Source organism: Hordeum vulgare, chromosome 1H (assembly GCF_904849725.1).
Source record: "Hordeum vulgare subsp. vulgare chromosome 1H, MorexV3_pseudomolecules_assembly, whole genome shotgun sequence".
Taxonomy (NCBI): domain Eukaryota; kingdom Viridiplantae; phylum Streptophyta; class Magnoliopsida; order Poales; family Poaceae; genus Hordeum; species Hordeum vulgare.
In genome coordinates this window covers 209,731,491-209,747,397 of record NC_058518.1, presented here as the reverse complement: position 1 = coordinate 209,747,397, position 15,907 = coordinate 209,731,491, and the positions used below count along the sequence as shown (strand labels likewise).

The 15,907-nt window shown below is 43.6% G+C and overlaps 1 pseudogene; it reads right to left on the bottom strand.

Moving 5' to 3' along the window:
- Nucleotides 1-12,549: 12,549 nt before the first annotated feature.
- LOC123398064 lies at nt 12,550-14,406 on the bottom strand (annotated as a pseudogene).
- Between the last annotated feature and the right edge of the window lie 1,501 nt (nt 14,407-15,907).

Genomic DNA, 15,907 nt, shown 5'->3' with positions numbered 1-15,907 from the left:
GAATTGCTCCCAAGTGACTCCAGCAATGGGATAAGTGGTGGTGTAGTTCTCCTACCAAGCAGCTGCAGGGCCTTCAAGTTGATGCGCGGCAAAGCACACATTCTCAGCTTCAGAACAACCAGCAGTTATAAGTTCACGCTCCATCTTGCGGAGCCAATCATCTGCCACAATGGGCTCAATGCTGCTGGAGAAAGTTGGAGGGTTCAACCTCAGAAAACGGGTGAGATTGTCAGCCTGAGGTGGATGATGGTTGTTGTTATTGTTCTGGTTCTGAATGATCAACTGCATCAGGGTGTTTTGTTGCTGGATCAACTGGGTGAGTTCCGGCGGAAAGTTGGACTCAGGGGCGCGTCTCGGAGGCATCTGATGTTTGTAGAGGGGTGAGATTACCATAGAACAATGGTCTAAGAGTAATTACACTACCCATATGAATGCAACACACAAGTATCACACAACACATTTTATTCAATATCATCACAAGGTTTACACGGGGATACAAAATTCGATAATCCTAAACATCGGCCTAAAACGTAAAACGATAAAGTAAATTTGGTGGTCTAGTCTAAGTGTCCTCCTCAGAAAAGCATGGTGACGGGTCCTTCGGGATGAAGGTTCTCGTCGTTGCTGCTGATCAAGGGGGCTACGTCTCCTTCGGGGTGAAGGTTCTCGTCCATGTCCAGTTCCTCCTCCAGAACTCGAGTCTTCAGCTTCTCGATCCGCTCCAGAAAGTCCTTCACCTCCAGTTCATGTTCACGTGATACTCCAGAGTCCCGCTGTGCTTCTCCAAGGTCTGGGCATAAGACAAGAGAGCGTCCTTGGTCTTGCTTGAGATGATATCTCGGTCTTCGTTTCTCCGGGATACGGTGAATAGGTCTGGAGAAATAGGGCAGCCTTTGTATTCTTCCTTGATACGTCCGAGTGCACAATGGATCGCCATGTCCCTTCCGAGAATCCAGTTGGGTGCGATGAACTTGAAATCCATCGGCTCAGTGCGCGGCTGGAATGTCCTTCCGGGAATATGCACCTCGATCCTGTAGCATGAATCCTCCGGGTAAGACGAAGTTGGTTTCCCTGTGATAGTCAGCAGAGCCATCCTCAAGTCCTTGGTGGTCTACACCAGCTCCTTTCCGAACGACATAGTGGTGTCGGGCTGGCAAAACTCCGTGAACTTAACAGAGATGAAGGTGGCCATCTAAACATTGGAAAATCGGAGAGAAGTCAGAAATGATCAGAAGAAGAAATAGAAGATTTATAGACATAAGAGAAAATAGTTTTCTTCCTAAGGCTTTTCCATTCCTAGAGGTTACGTCCTAAGGTCAGGGTGTGCTCTGGTACCATTTCTGTAGCGACCCGACTCAAGGCGAGTCAAGCCTCTAGTGTTTCCGTACCATCCCAAGATCATGCTGGTACACACACAGTACATAATGTATATATTCAAGAGTTCAATCACAGAGCTTTATTAATTGAAATCTCATAAAGAGTACTTTATTACAATAAAGGATTACAATAAAGTGGCTGAAGGCCAACTCATGAGATATCTAACAAAGACTAAGCAGAAGCATCAGGTAGACGAGTCCATCCGACTCCAAGGGCATGTCACTGAGCATAGATCGTAGCCTCACTCCTGGTCGGAAAAGTACTCTGCAACATGATACGTTGCAGCCGTGTAGGTCAGCATATTGAATATGCTGGCAAGTCATCAAAGAGAGGAGTAAAATAAATATCAACTATCTCTACATGCATATTTGGCCGGTGGGGCTAAGTTTTGCATAAAGCCAGTTTTATCCTACAACAAGAGGGGTTGAAAGCAAAATGTTACTACAATGTTTGTTGTTAACGAGATGGTTCCGCCAACCAATTCTCGTACCCGAATAGTTGTTAACACCCACATCATTATTAAGTTGTGTCGAGAGTTGAGGGGAAATTCAATGCCTTCGGCTCAAGTTGTCCATGACCGTGGACACGGCTAATCGATTAGGTTGGGCACTCTGCAGAGTTTTGCACCCGTTCCGGGTTTGTCCTCGCACTTCAGGGTGTTTGAAGACCGGATGATCAAAACATGGTCTTTCAACGGGTCCCTCTGAATCCCTGTCGGTGCCCATCCATTCCTACCGTTCGTCTACATCTGCTAGCACCGCCTGTCCAGAGTCGCCGCGTTGTCCAACCAAGCCAGAGCCCATAATGACTTGTGGCTGTGCAGGTAAGCCTTGAGTCTTGAAGTCTCCGTCCGTCTCTTCGAGCCTGGGTGAAGCTTTCCGCAGGATGACATGGCCTCTCCAGCATCCCGGGCATCCACTGGGTTCTCCAGGGAGCCGATCAACCGTCCTTCACCCAGAGTTGCATTGCATCCGAGGTCTTGATTATTATATCAACCTCGCATCACTCGTGATATACACTCAACCGATAACCCGTCTACTCAAGCATAGCATTAAGAAATTGTCGTCCCGGGACCAAGTATCGGGGTTGTTGTGTGCCTACCACATGATACTACAACTTATACTGAAGTTTCCAAGTACCTAGGCAGCATGCAAATGGTCAAAGAAAGGTAATCTACCATGCATCAAAAACATAGGTAAAATAACATGATCAAAATGACTTGCCTTGATGATAGTTGTCTTGCTCGAGCGCTTCTAAGTAACACGCTTCGCACTCCGGATGATCTACCGATACAAACACAAAGCACACCATAAGCACTTCAATCAAGCCACAAGTAAAAATAACATCACAAGTAAGGTTTTGCTAAAGCCTAAGTAAAGGAGTTCAACACGCGCCGGTATGGCAGAAACTTGTTTCTGTTGAAAACACCAGTAAAAATACTTTACAAATTGTGAAACTTAGACCACAGTAAAATTTTATCACTAGGAAGCAGTAGCAAAAAGAATCAACTAAAAATCATTTTTTAAACTCCTGGAATAGGCAAAACAATGTTTAAACTAAATCTGCTCTAACTGATTTTTGAAAATTTCAAACATAGACAAATTATTTGTTTTTCAAAACTACAGGAAATTTGTGAGCTACTGGAAAAAGATTCAATGTCATGGGACTTCGGGATAAAAAGTTGTGGCCAAAACAAAACAGAAACTTTCTGTTTTTGCAATTTAGACAGAAAAATATAGAGCTAACTAGTACTAAAAGGAGGGTACACGTGGCATGTTGCTATAGGCTGTGGAGATGGTTGCTCCAAACTTTTGAGCAAACGGCCGAGGCTAAGCAAAACCCGCTGGCTAATACATAAGTGAACTAAAACCACTGGTTTTCTAATATAAACCGAAGAGGTACTATATGATCTAATCTATACCATCTAAATATGATCTAAGGGCTATAAACGGAAAAAAGAAAACAACACAGAGGGAAAGAGAACTACCGTGCTGTGGAGGTAGCTCCGGTGAGGGAGAGGATGGCCGCCGGCGAGGGAGGGCTCCGGGGGGGGCGGTGGAGAGTCGGGGCGGCGGCGATGGTGCTCCTCCTCCGCGGGGTGGGGCTCCTAGGGGCTGCCGAAGTGGGCAGCAGCTCGGGCTCCTGCTGCTGCCGGCGAGGGTGGCTCGGGCGGCGGTTTGACGGGGAAGGGTTGGGAACGGGGGCGGCCGGGGTGGGGGGTTTATATAGGCCAGGGGGGAGAGCTAAGGAAGGAGAGAGAGGGAATCGGGGAAGGAAATCCCGAGGTTTCCTGGTGCTGCTCGGGGTCGGTGTCGGGTGCAGCTATTTTGGAAGGGGGAGGAAGGTGGTGACCGACGGGGGCTTGGCTCGGTTGGTGGGGCCTAGCGGCCAGTGAGAGAGAGGAGGGGAAGAGTGGGGCGGGCGGCCTAAGTTTAAGGGATTCGTCCCTGGCGGCTGGGGGATTCGGCCCGGGCCTAAACTGCGCTCGGGGGCGGCGGTTAAAGGAAAAAAAAAACACCTTCCTAATTCCTAACTTTTTCCGAAACAGAAAACAAAAGCTAATAAAAAGGAAATAAATAAAAATATTAATATAGGGTATTATATACCTAAAAATTCAAAAAAATATCCTCTACCAGAATAACATTTTTCCAAAGCAAAAATTAAAACTTAAAAAAAATATTTTTTCAGAAATTCCCAAATTTGCTTTATTTCTTTTTGCAATTATTTTTGCAAATGAACTTTGGGTTTTCTTGGCTCAAATATTTCAGAAATTTGCCCGCACTTTGGAGGGTCATTTTCCGCCGCTCTCTCTCTTGCGTGCAAGAGAGTATTTCTACGGGCATTACTCGTGCGAGGAAAAATGGAAATGCGAATCGAAAAGACGAAAGAAATTCACGTGCTAAATTTAATTCACTCAATATGCATAGATGCTTAGCTACAATGTAAAACATTCCCAATTAGGAAAATTGGGATGTTACATTTTGTTTCCGCAATCTTTTATATCTATCTCTATCATATGTCATCTTTGCAAATAACTCTGAAGGGATTGTCAACCCCTTTTTAGCGTTGGGTGCGAGTGTTTGATTCTTTGTGTAGGTACTATGATTGGGGTCTTGCTTGTTCCTCCTACTGGATTGATACCTTGGTTTTTAACAAACTGAGGGAAATACTTATCTACTTCACTTCATCACCCTTTCCTCTTCAAGGGAAAGCCAACATAATCTCAAGAGGTAGCAAGTTCTTCAAGGAGGCAGTCCTCGGAGGCATCATCGAGTGAGGCTCCGATACGACGGTCTTATGCTGGGACTGAAAGCACAATTGCTCCCTAGGGTGGTTTTGATAATTCATCACAACATATGCATCATTGTACTAATATGTTTTTCCAAGTATATTTCAGAAATGTTCAATACATGCTTTGGCTAAAGGCTTATCTGGAGATGCCCCTTGATGCAAGAAAGGAATAAGATGGGCTCAAGCTTCAAGCTAGAAGACTCTTCAATTTATATTTGTGAGAAATCACTTTTGAGTCCATAGGAAAGCCAATACTATTAAAAGGGGGTGAGGTAGTAAAATGAACTGGTTGCTCAAGTGCTCAAAGTTAGCCACCAAAATACTCTGTCATTTCTCCCACATAACCATTCTGTCCAATTCCATATACTCAAATTCGATGTCACCAACTTTCATATTTCGGATCCACCTAGTTTGACCTCAGACAGAAACCCTAGCCATTCCCACCAAATCGGTGCAACCGAATCCATATTGGTGCTACCGAGTTCACGGTGACCAAGTTTCTGTTGCCTCGGTATGCAAAATCGGAATTTCCGAGTTTGATTATTGATGCCACCGAGTTTGGTCATCTGACCGTTAGCCACCTTTTCGGTTCCACCGAGTTGTGTATATCGGTCCCATCGAGATTCAAAAGTTGTTGCCTTTTGTGTGAATCGGTACCACCGAGTTTGCCACTTTAGGTGTAACAGTTGGATTTTATGTGCTCCCTATATATACCTCTTTACCCACCTCTCATTCGTGGGAGAAGCACTCATAACACACACTTCATTGCCAGATCCATTTTCTGAGAGAGAACCACCTACTCATGTGTTGAGACCAATATATTCCAATCCAATCATTTGAAACTTGATCTCTAGCCTCCCTAAACTGCTTTCCACCAAATAAATTTCTCCTACCCGTGTCTATTCTGTGGGAGAGTGATTTTGTTTTGATGATACTATCTTTAGAAGAACAAGAGCAAGGTGTTCATTGATCCACCACATCTATTACCTTTTGGAGGGTGGTGCCTCCTAGATTGGTTAGGTGTCGCTTGGGAGCCTCCTACCTCGTGTTGTGGAGTTCAATCAAGATGTTTGTAAGAGCAAGGAGATTGCCTACTTCATGAAGATCTACCGTGAGTAAGGCTAGTCCTTCGTGGGCGGAAGCCGTGGTGGAATAGACAAGACCGCTTCTTCGTGGACCCCTTCTGGGTGGAGCCCTCCGTGGGTTGAAGTCTCCACTAACATAGTCGTACGATACCGCCACCTATCGAAACTATGGGAAAAATCACCGTGTCAACCTCATGTGTTTGATCTCTCTACCTTACTCCTTTACTTTACACTTGCATGTTTTACATTCCGCTGCTACACTCTTAGAATTGCATGTGTAGGGTGTACTTGAATTGCCATAACTGCCAAAACTGCCTCTCAACTAAAACTTGGAAAAGGCAAGAAAATTTCTTGTCAAGTAGTCCAATCACCACCCTCTAGACATACTTTCGGTCCAAGAAGTGGTATCAGAGCTTTGGTCCCCATTGCATTGGTGTCACAACCTAGAATAGTATGACATCTAGTGAGGGGAACTATCATCGTAGAGGTCCATACTTCGATGGCACTAATTTTGCTAATTGGAAGTATAATATGAAAATGCATATTCTTGGCTTCAATCCTCATGTTTATTCGTGTTCATGTGCAAGGTAACTTCTTCGGAGAGGGTATGAACCAGATCATGATGCGGAAGCTGATGAACTGAAGATGTTGCAACTCAATGCTCAAGCCCGCGATGTCATCTTCAACTGTCTATGCCTCGAAGAATTCAACAAAATCGGTCGCCTTGAGAATGCAAAAGAAATTGGGGATACTTTGATCGATATGCATGAAGGTATTGATTCTGTCAGAGAATCTAAGTTGGATGTGCTTCAAATTCAGCTTGACAAGTTCAAGATGAAGGATGGTGAAGGTTTCACTGAAATGTACTCTAGGCAAGCTCTCATCACCAATGAGATTGCCGACTTAGGAAGCAAGGATATGACCGACAAATTCATCATCAAGAAGATACTTAGAGCTCTTGATGGAAAATATGACACCGTATGCACATTGGTCCAAATGATGCCAAACTACAAAGATCTCAAGCCAATTGTAGTCACTGGTAGGATTTTTGCTCATGAGATGTCACTCAAGGACACAGATGAGCTGCACAACAAATCAAGCGGTGCTTACAAGGCTTCATGTGATGCTGCCACTACTTCAAAGTAAAATCTTGTCACTAATGAAGAGATAAGCCTCATGGTCAGAAAATTCAACAATTTCTACAAAAGTAGAAGCAAAGAGAGAAGCTCAAGCTCGAGACATGATGAGAAGCGTTCGTACAGTCGTGACCGAAACTGCTATAATTGTGAGAAGCCCGGACACTTCTCCCATGAGTGCTCATCTCCCTACAAACGAAGAGAAGAGTCACCTCGACGACGAAGCTCAAGAGACGAGTCACCTCGTAGAGAGAGAAGGAGTAGAGAAGATCGTTATGGATGAGGACACTCACGGTGAGGCAAGGAATCGGAGAAGAAGGCCAAGTACACCAAGAGCAGTTCAAGAAGAATACATCAAGCTCATGTTGGTGAATCGGTTTCTAGCTCCGAGTGTGACAATCATTCCGAGAGAAGCTATCACTCCAACTCCGACTATAGTCAAGATGAAGGTGTTGCTGACATTGCACTTGTTTCCTCCAACTCGTATGACCTATTTGATTCACCAAATGATGGGTTTGGAAACTGCTTCATGGCTAAAGCCCCCAAGGTATTACACCCCGAGTATCTTGATTTCAGTAGTGATGAGGATGACTTGTTAGGAGAAGATGACTTGCTCTTTGATAAAACTAGTGATTGCAATGAAAATGAACTTGGTAATTATCATGCTAATCAAGATAAATCAAGTGATGATGATAAGAAAGAAATTCAGAGACTAACTCAACAATTAAAAAACTCTTAAATTAGCTCATGAGACTACTCTAGAAGATCATAGAGAGCTTGCAAGAACTCATCAGAAGCTACGCTTCGAGCAACTCAATTTGGAGCAAGAGCATGAGTTCCTAAAAGCGATCATGATGATCTTCGAAAGAAGAGTTCTTCTTTTCTAGCCAAACGATTACTCTTGTCTAATTTTGTTCCACAACTTAAACCTAAGAACACTAGTAACAAAGGCAAGAAAGTTTCTTCATCTAGTAACAACAATGCTAAAGCTAAATCCAATAATGTTGTTGCTAGTAGCTCTCTTGATTCCACTAATGATTCTCTTAGCCAAGTTACACCTGAGCAAGAAAATGATTTATTGAAAGGGATTAGAGAGATACGTGTCTTCAAGAGCCTTGCCGGAAGTAAGCAATTTGTGGAAATTGTGCACAAGCAAGGAGGACATCGGAAGAAACAAGGTGTTGGCTACTTCAACGTCAATGGAGATGATTGGGAAGGAGGTCCATATCCCATTCCTAAGTTTGTTCCCCAAGAGGAGAAATATGATCCTACTCCTCCTGAAAGAACAAGCTCACAAGATGGCCTTCTACCACAAGACCACAACGGTAAGGGAAAGCTTCAAGATGACATTGACTTATTTGAAGAAGAACCCCAAGTCAAGGTCAACTAGATTCCCGAGGACACTACTATCACTACCTCATCTAGTGCTACCACAACTCGAAGGATTCCCATAAAGTTGATGTGGATCCCCAAGAGGAAGAACTAGAAAGTTCTTGAGGGGTGACTCCGCCAATGAAACTCACTCTTATTCATTTTGGCATGAACTATATGCAATCAACCTCAACCATATGTGTTAGCTAAAGGAGTCACACATACCCTCAAAGGTAAGCAAAGAACATAGTAATTAATGCATATTTGGACATCATCCCATGTGTGCTTCACTGCATGTCCATAGATAATAGATATTCTTGCATATTTTCCTTTTGCTTTGGGACTAACCCATGTAGGTGAGAAGAGTAGGAAACAACAAGGATTGCTCCCAACTCAAAATGATCTTCATCAACATTGCGCATCCACCACTACTTCACCTACTTGAAGTCTTCTATGACAAAACCCAAGGTTAGTTTATCCCTCTTACGGGGATGTCATATAAAGGGGAAGCTTTACTCTAAATCTTGAGTACAAGCATCTCCCAAGGATATGAACACATTAATGCTTATGTAAAAGTGGTAACCCCACTTGTTCTGAACGATGAGTATGACCTATGATCAAGTATTCTTACTTTGCTCCTAAGTCAATATACTCATATATAGATGCTTTTTCATCACCCAAGTGCTTCATAGCTGCTAGGATGTTTGTGCATGTTCACCATATTCTATCTATCATCTTATTGTGTGTGCATGTTGGTCTGCATGTGTTCGCTCATTCGAGGATATCCAATTGTTATTATTTGGCTCTTGATTTATGTTTTGCCACTTGGAGGGACAAGAATGCCTAGTACCCTTCTCTACCTATCTATGCTATCTCATCTCAAGTTCTATTCATGCTTCATCACAAAACTTGAACAAGCACTTGCCGATCCCTGTGTGTGAAGGTGCACTCGGAGTTCAGTATCGTTGAAGGCTGCCTTCCAAAATCTCTTTGAAAATCTCAGTGAGACCAACCCCACATTCTCGGTTCCACCGAATTTCCAAAGTTGATCTGGTTTTTCAATCTCGGTACCACTGAAATCAGAAACTCGGTTACACTGAGTTTCCCTGTCAGCTCACAGTAGAGGAACTCGGTGACACCGATTTTGTAATCTCGGTGACACCGACAGTGAGGGGGTATATATTTTGGCGGATGGGTATTTGAATTCAGATCGTCAAAAACTCTTCGCCTCAAAACCCTAAGCTATCCCGAGGACCCCTGGTTCTCGCCTTTGCCTCCCCAAGCGCCTCCGTCGTCCACGGAATCCTTGCCACCGTGTCCACCGTAGCCGGACCACCACCAAGCTAGGATACGGATCCAATCTCCTACTACGTTCCTCTATCCAACTAATGCGCATTGGGAAATTTTATCTACAAGCCACCATGTGCAAACCATTCCCTTCCGCTAGAGTATCTCGTAGCATAGAGAAAGATGAAAATTTGGATCTCATCTGCCGTAGCATGTAACTCGGTGAGATCGAGTTTGTAGAATTTGTTCCACCAATTTCCCTTTTAGGGTTCCTGAGAAGAAACTCGGTGAGACCGATCAGCTCTTTTCGGTCCCACTGAAATATACTGCCAAGTTTCTGTTTCTTGAGTAAGCCTTCTCGGTGACTCCGAAATTACCAACTCGGTGCCACCAGTTTACATCCTCGAGAAGATCGTACCCTAAGTTTCTGAATTCAAATTTTTGAAAAATCCTTCTGTGTTTTTTGATGCTCAACCCTTCTACCTTTCTTATATCTACTTCATAGGTTTGCTGGTTTGCTGCTGAGTAATTATTTGTCTGCCAAGATGTGTGGATGTGAAGATAGCTGCTACTTCTCAAACAACAGCGCCAGAAATTGACATGTTGACGGAGATTGGGCTTGCGTTGGTTTTTCCCTTGAAGAGGAAAGGGTGATGCAGCACATGAGCAGTAAGTATTTCCCTCAGTTTGAGAACCAAGGTATCGATCCAGAAGGAGGGTCTCGTCAAGTCCAGAGTACCTGCGCAAACACAAACAAACTTGCACCCAACGCTTTAAAGGGGTTGTCAGTTCCTTCAAGATTGTTTGCAAAAGTGAGATCTGAAGGCGGAAAGTCCAACGAAGTAAAAAAGTGTGAGGCTGAAAATATGGTGTGGAGTAGGCCCTGGGGGCAATAGTGTTTACTAGAGGCTTCTCTCAAAATAGCAAATATTACGGTGGGTGAACAAATTACTGTCGAGCAATTGATAGAACCGCGCAAAGTCATAACGATATCTAAGGCAATGTCATGTACGAGACAAGTAGACTGATACTTTCTGCATCTACTACTATTACTCCACACATCGACCGCTATCCAGCATGCATCTAGTGTATTGAGTTCATGAAGAACAGAGTAACGCTTTAAGCAAGATGACATGATGTAGAGGGATAATCTCAAACCAATGATGAAAACCCCATCCTTTTTCCCTTGATGGAAACAACACGATACATGCCTCGCTACCCCTTCTGTCACTGGGTGAGGTCACCGCACGGTATGAACCCAAAACCAAGCACTTCTCCCATGGCAAGAATCATAGATCTAATTGGCCAAACAAAACCCACAACTTGAAGAGAATTACAAGGATATGAAATCATGCATAAGGGAGACCAGAAGAAACTCAAATAAGATTCATACATAATCTGATCATAAATCCACAATTGATCGGATCTCGACAAACACACCGCAAAATAAGATTATATCGGATAGATATCCATGAAGATCATGGAGAACTTTGTATTGAAGATCCAAGAGAGAGAAGAAGCCATCTAGTTCCTAGCTACGGACCCGTAGGTCTATGGTGAACTACTCACGCCTCATCGGAGAGGTCATGGTGTTGATGGAGAATCCTTCCGTGTCCAAATCCCCCCTTCGGCAGGGCACCAGGACGTGCCCCAGATGGGATCTTGCGGAGACAGAAGCTTGCGGCGGCAGAAAAGTGATTACGATGCTCCCCTGATTTTTTGGGAATATTTGGGAATTTATAGGTGCAAGATCTAGGTCAGGGGGCCTCTAGGGGGCCCACAAGCCTGCATGGCGCCCCCTGGCCGCGGGGTGGGGGCTTGTGGGGGCCCCTGGGGCTCTTCTGGCTTGGCCCCCAAGCTCTCTGATCTTCTTCCATCCCAGAAAAATCTTTTCGGGCATTTTCTTCCGTTTGGACTCCGTTTCAAAATCTCCTATGAAAGGGGTCAAAAACATGGAAAAAACAGGAACTCACACTTGGCACTGAGTTAATAGGTTAGTCCCAGAAAATAAATAAAAGGCATGCAAAACATCCAAAGTTTGACAAGATAATAGCATGAAACCATAAAAAATTATAGATACGTTGGACACGTATCAAGCATCCCCAAGCTTACACTACAAGGAATATGCTAATACATGACGCTATTTTTTCGTCGCTACATCGTCACGGTTTTTAATTTACGACGATCTCACGACGAAAAACCAAGCGTCGAGAATGGAGCGTCACAAATGAACAGCAACGATGTTTTGATCAAATTTGTCGTAACTTTTACGACGATTCCTGGATTGTTGTAACCTTCACGACGATCCTAAATCGTCGTTGGCAATCTAACCCAGTCCTACGTGGAAAAATTACGACAAAATCAAAACGTCATAGTTGAAATCAGCCCAAACCATTTCAATTGATCACATGGGCTGGTTTTATTTTTTGGGGCGTTTTCTTATTGGGCCTTAGCCTATGTACACACATTTCTAGTATTTTTCCGAATTTTTTTGTATCATTATAATTTGGGCCCTGGCCTTTTAGTGCCCAAATACATTTGGTCCAGTTTCAGTTTTGGCCCTTTTTCATTTTTTTAATTCAACAACTTTTTGTTCGAGAAAATGGTTTCATTTCTATTTGTTGGGCCTTTTTCAAGCCAATTATTTTTCCAATATTAAATCCAACATTATTTCATATTCAAATCAAGAAAACTCCAAGTCGAATTAAAATCACCCATCATATAAGATCACATAATACATCTACCAGGTTTACATAACACAATAACTCATCTCATGAATACATTTCCGTACCCAGGAATATAGCAAGAACAGACAGAATTGCACAATAGAACAATGACACATCTGCTAACAATGGAGTTCATTCCACTCTCCTATGAGACATAGGTTCATAAATTTTTATGTTGTGTTTATTTGAATGTCCGAAGTATGCATCATCGACATCTTCTCACCACTTTCCTAGCAAGAGAAAAAGATACTAAACAAAAAACATTAGACCGTAACATTACACGAGAGCATAGATCAGTAACTTCAAATCACAAAAATATATCCATTATACTAGATGTCAGAGTTGTATAAAAGTTGCTAGTTATAAAAAAACATGGAGCTACCAAATTAGCATTAACCCCTCCACCTCCAAGTTTTAACCTCCTGCATGAAGCACTAATAGATATTATCTCGAGGGCCATGATAGAGGAGGGTCCTAACAATCTTTGCTTGAGATAGACAAAAACAAAAGGTCCAGTTTAACTCTGAGCAAGGATAAAGCAGGATTCAAGTACTCAACATACACAACATAATCTGAAATCAGATCTGCATTTGGATCATAAGTATTTAAGTGCCAAAAATAATTACCAGTTGGCAGCATTAGCAATCACGTTGCATTGAAGACCTCTTTTGAGTGCAACTGAGTGATGTCTCCAACAAATGTGAAAAATCTGCTGGAGTCAAAGCTCTTCTTAGAACCCTTGTTCTTGACTAATGACAATATTCTTGATTTCAGGCTCAAGTTAACAAGAACAAGTCTTACGCTATCATGCTTTTGCATGAAATCAGTAGTTGCATCGACTATAACGTCAGATGCTTTCTCAAGATCTAATTGGAAGTCAGCAGTAGAAATAGATGGAAATGCCAGAGTGCACAAACCGATGTCAGAAGAAACACTTTCCTTACATTGTTCTTCTTTTTCCAGTAGGTTATCCAACTTCTTTTCTACTTGCATTGAACTGGCACCACTAGCTTCAAGGTTTTCCTGTTTCAACGTTGTATTTTGCTGCTCTATCTTTCTTTCGCTTGATGTAAGCATAGTTCCACTGGATTTGTCAACCTTCGAAGCATCTACCTTCTTGAGAAATTTCATTATACCAGCTTGTACAGGCCCTTTGCTCTTCTGACCAAATACTCCTAAAGCAAGACTATGTGAAGGTCCTAAAGCACTATACATATCAACTGCCTTCTTAATATCATCATCATCCGTACAGAACGTGATCCAACTGAAACCTTCAGTCAGCAAGGGTGTCTGTTTGTTCTTCAACATGCGGTTCACAACCATGGTAGCCATTCCGTCCTGCACATTTCCTTCATGGCTAGTCCGGCTAACCGAGCGTGAGATGCAAACATTCGCAGGAAGATCCAAGAAAATAGCATGCACATCCGCTTGTACGGTGCAGCCAAGCTTCACAAAATCAGAGTGCTGCTCTCGTTCCAAGTTGCATCGGTCAATGAGAACGCTCTTTCCCTCCTTCAAAGCGTCTGCTGCGGCCTTCAAGCACTGTATTTTGGTTCCAGCTTTGCCCTTTCCATATGTATCCTAGAACACAATAAAGACCCACACAAAACCTTGTCATAGTTGCTGGAGTTTTCATTGACGATATGGTTATTAACATTCAAGACAAGTAAAAATTGCAGTACCCAAATCACCCCAACTTACTCATGGAATAGGATTTTGGTGTTTTGACTTTGAGATGCTATCTGCTTTCGCTTGCGGAGCCATTTTTTGCAAGGTAAGTACTATTATTATTAATACCACGAGACAGAAACTACAGTTTCAAACTTGCGATACAGTAACTAGTTGTGCAAAATATAAGCAATTTCAGAGCCGAATCACATGAGCCCGCATTAAGCATTACAGAATGCTTGTCTTGAGACCTCAAATTCACAACAGAGACGAAAAGTACCACCACTCAGCACATTAGCACGTAGGGAGAGTAGAGCGCATGGGGCACACCTGGCAGACGCGGGCCCATGGGCGACCGGCGGCGACACTGGCCGTGATGTCCTCGGCGAACATGGACTTGCCGCTGCCCGGGGTGTTGACGAGGATTTGCAGCACCTGCTTTTCGGCATCCTCCTTAGTCTCCATGCCCACACCCGCAATGGTTAGAGACAGCGACGGGCTAGGGTTTTAGCGTCGACGGGTAGCACTGGTTCGACCGATTAGACGAGGAAAAGGGTCAAATCACCTGGGGTTACTGCAGAAGTCGATGGAGCGGCAGGGGAACCGCCTTCGCCGGGATCCATTCGTGCAGAAACTCCAGAGGAGAGGAACCAGGGCCTATCACCGGCGGCTAATGGGCTATGGGGAAGGGAGTGGGTGATGGGAGGGCGGGGTTACCGGAGAAGAAACTGCGGACAGCGACGAGACCGCGGCCCTTCCCTGGAACGGAGGCGATGACAAGGCCGCGGCCGGCGAGCTCGCGCTGCAGCTGCTCCGCACGCCTCGTCTTCTGGTTCGATTCGGGGGGTGGAGAGGGCAAGCTAGCAATGCCTAGATCTGTTGCGACGCGACCCCCAGCGAGGGTGGCCGGCAAGCGACACGGTGGTGGTGGCTGTGGGATGCATCAAGGAAGGAGGCAGGGGACAGGAACGAGGTGGCGACGGTGAGGAGATGGGGGCGAGGGAGGGAGAGGCGACGACGCGCGTTCTCTGGATCGGGAAGTTGCGGCTAGGGTTCGCGCAAGATAGAGGCAGAGGGAGAGGGGTTTACTGTGGTGGGATGGATGGATGGATGGCCGGATGTTTGCCATGTGAGTGATCCATGTCACAACTCATTCCATCAATCAGACTTAACTTGGGCAATTTTCTTTTTTCTTTTTTTTTCTTTTATACTTTTCACCCTCTTATTCAGGGTAAACATATAATATATTACCCTCTTACAGTTTGTCAAAATTTACCAATATTATGCACATGTGTGTATCTTGGGATGACAAAAATGTTGATTTGGGTGGTTTCATTTTCTTTGCACAAAAAATACATTTTCCATTCTTTGAGTGCCCAAAATGAGTTTTTTTGTGAAGGACCTACCATATACTTGTTGCAAAATTGGACCAAATCATTTTTATAGAATACTAGTCCATATTTAATTTACAAATGACAAAATGGTTGGGTGTAAAAATATTTGCGCCACCTCTCGTAAAAAAGACAAATTTGCAAGAATTATTTTTGAAATATGGAAGGAAGGGTTTTCACATATTTTAGGAATATATGATCCAAAGTATTTATGAGAATTTTTCGAGAATTTTTGGAACGACAGAATAGTAGGTTGCTTCACAAACTAGGCGGGTTTGACGCGTGACATAGAATGGACCCACGAGTGACATGTCAACATAGTTAGAACATGTTACGACATTTTAATAATCGTCGTAAAAGTTATGACCATCCCATCTTATGCGGTTACGATGTTTTTGACTCACATCGTCATAATTTATATGTAGATATGATCCCCTCAAACGGTTTACGACAATCTCAGATGAAATCGTCATAGATTTACGACGAATTCATCAACGACGTCTTAAAAAACGTCATGTATGAGCATATTTCTTGTAGTGTTAACTCCTGCTCGTCCTTGAGTAGGGAAGTGATAA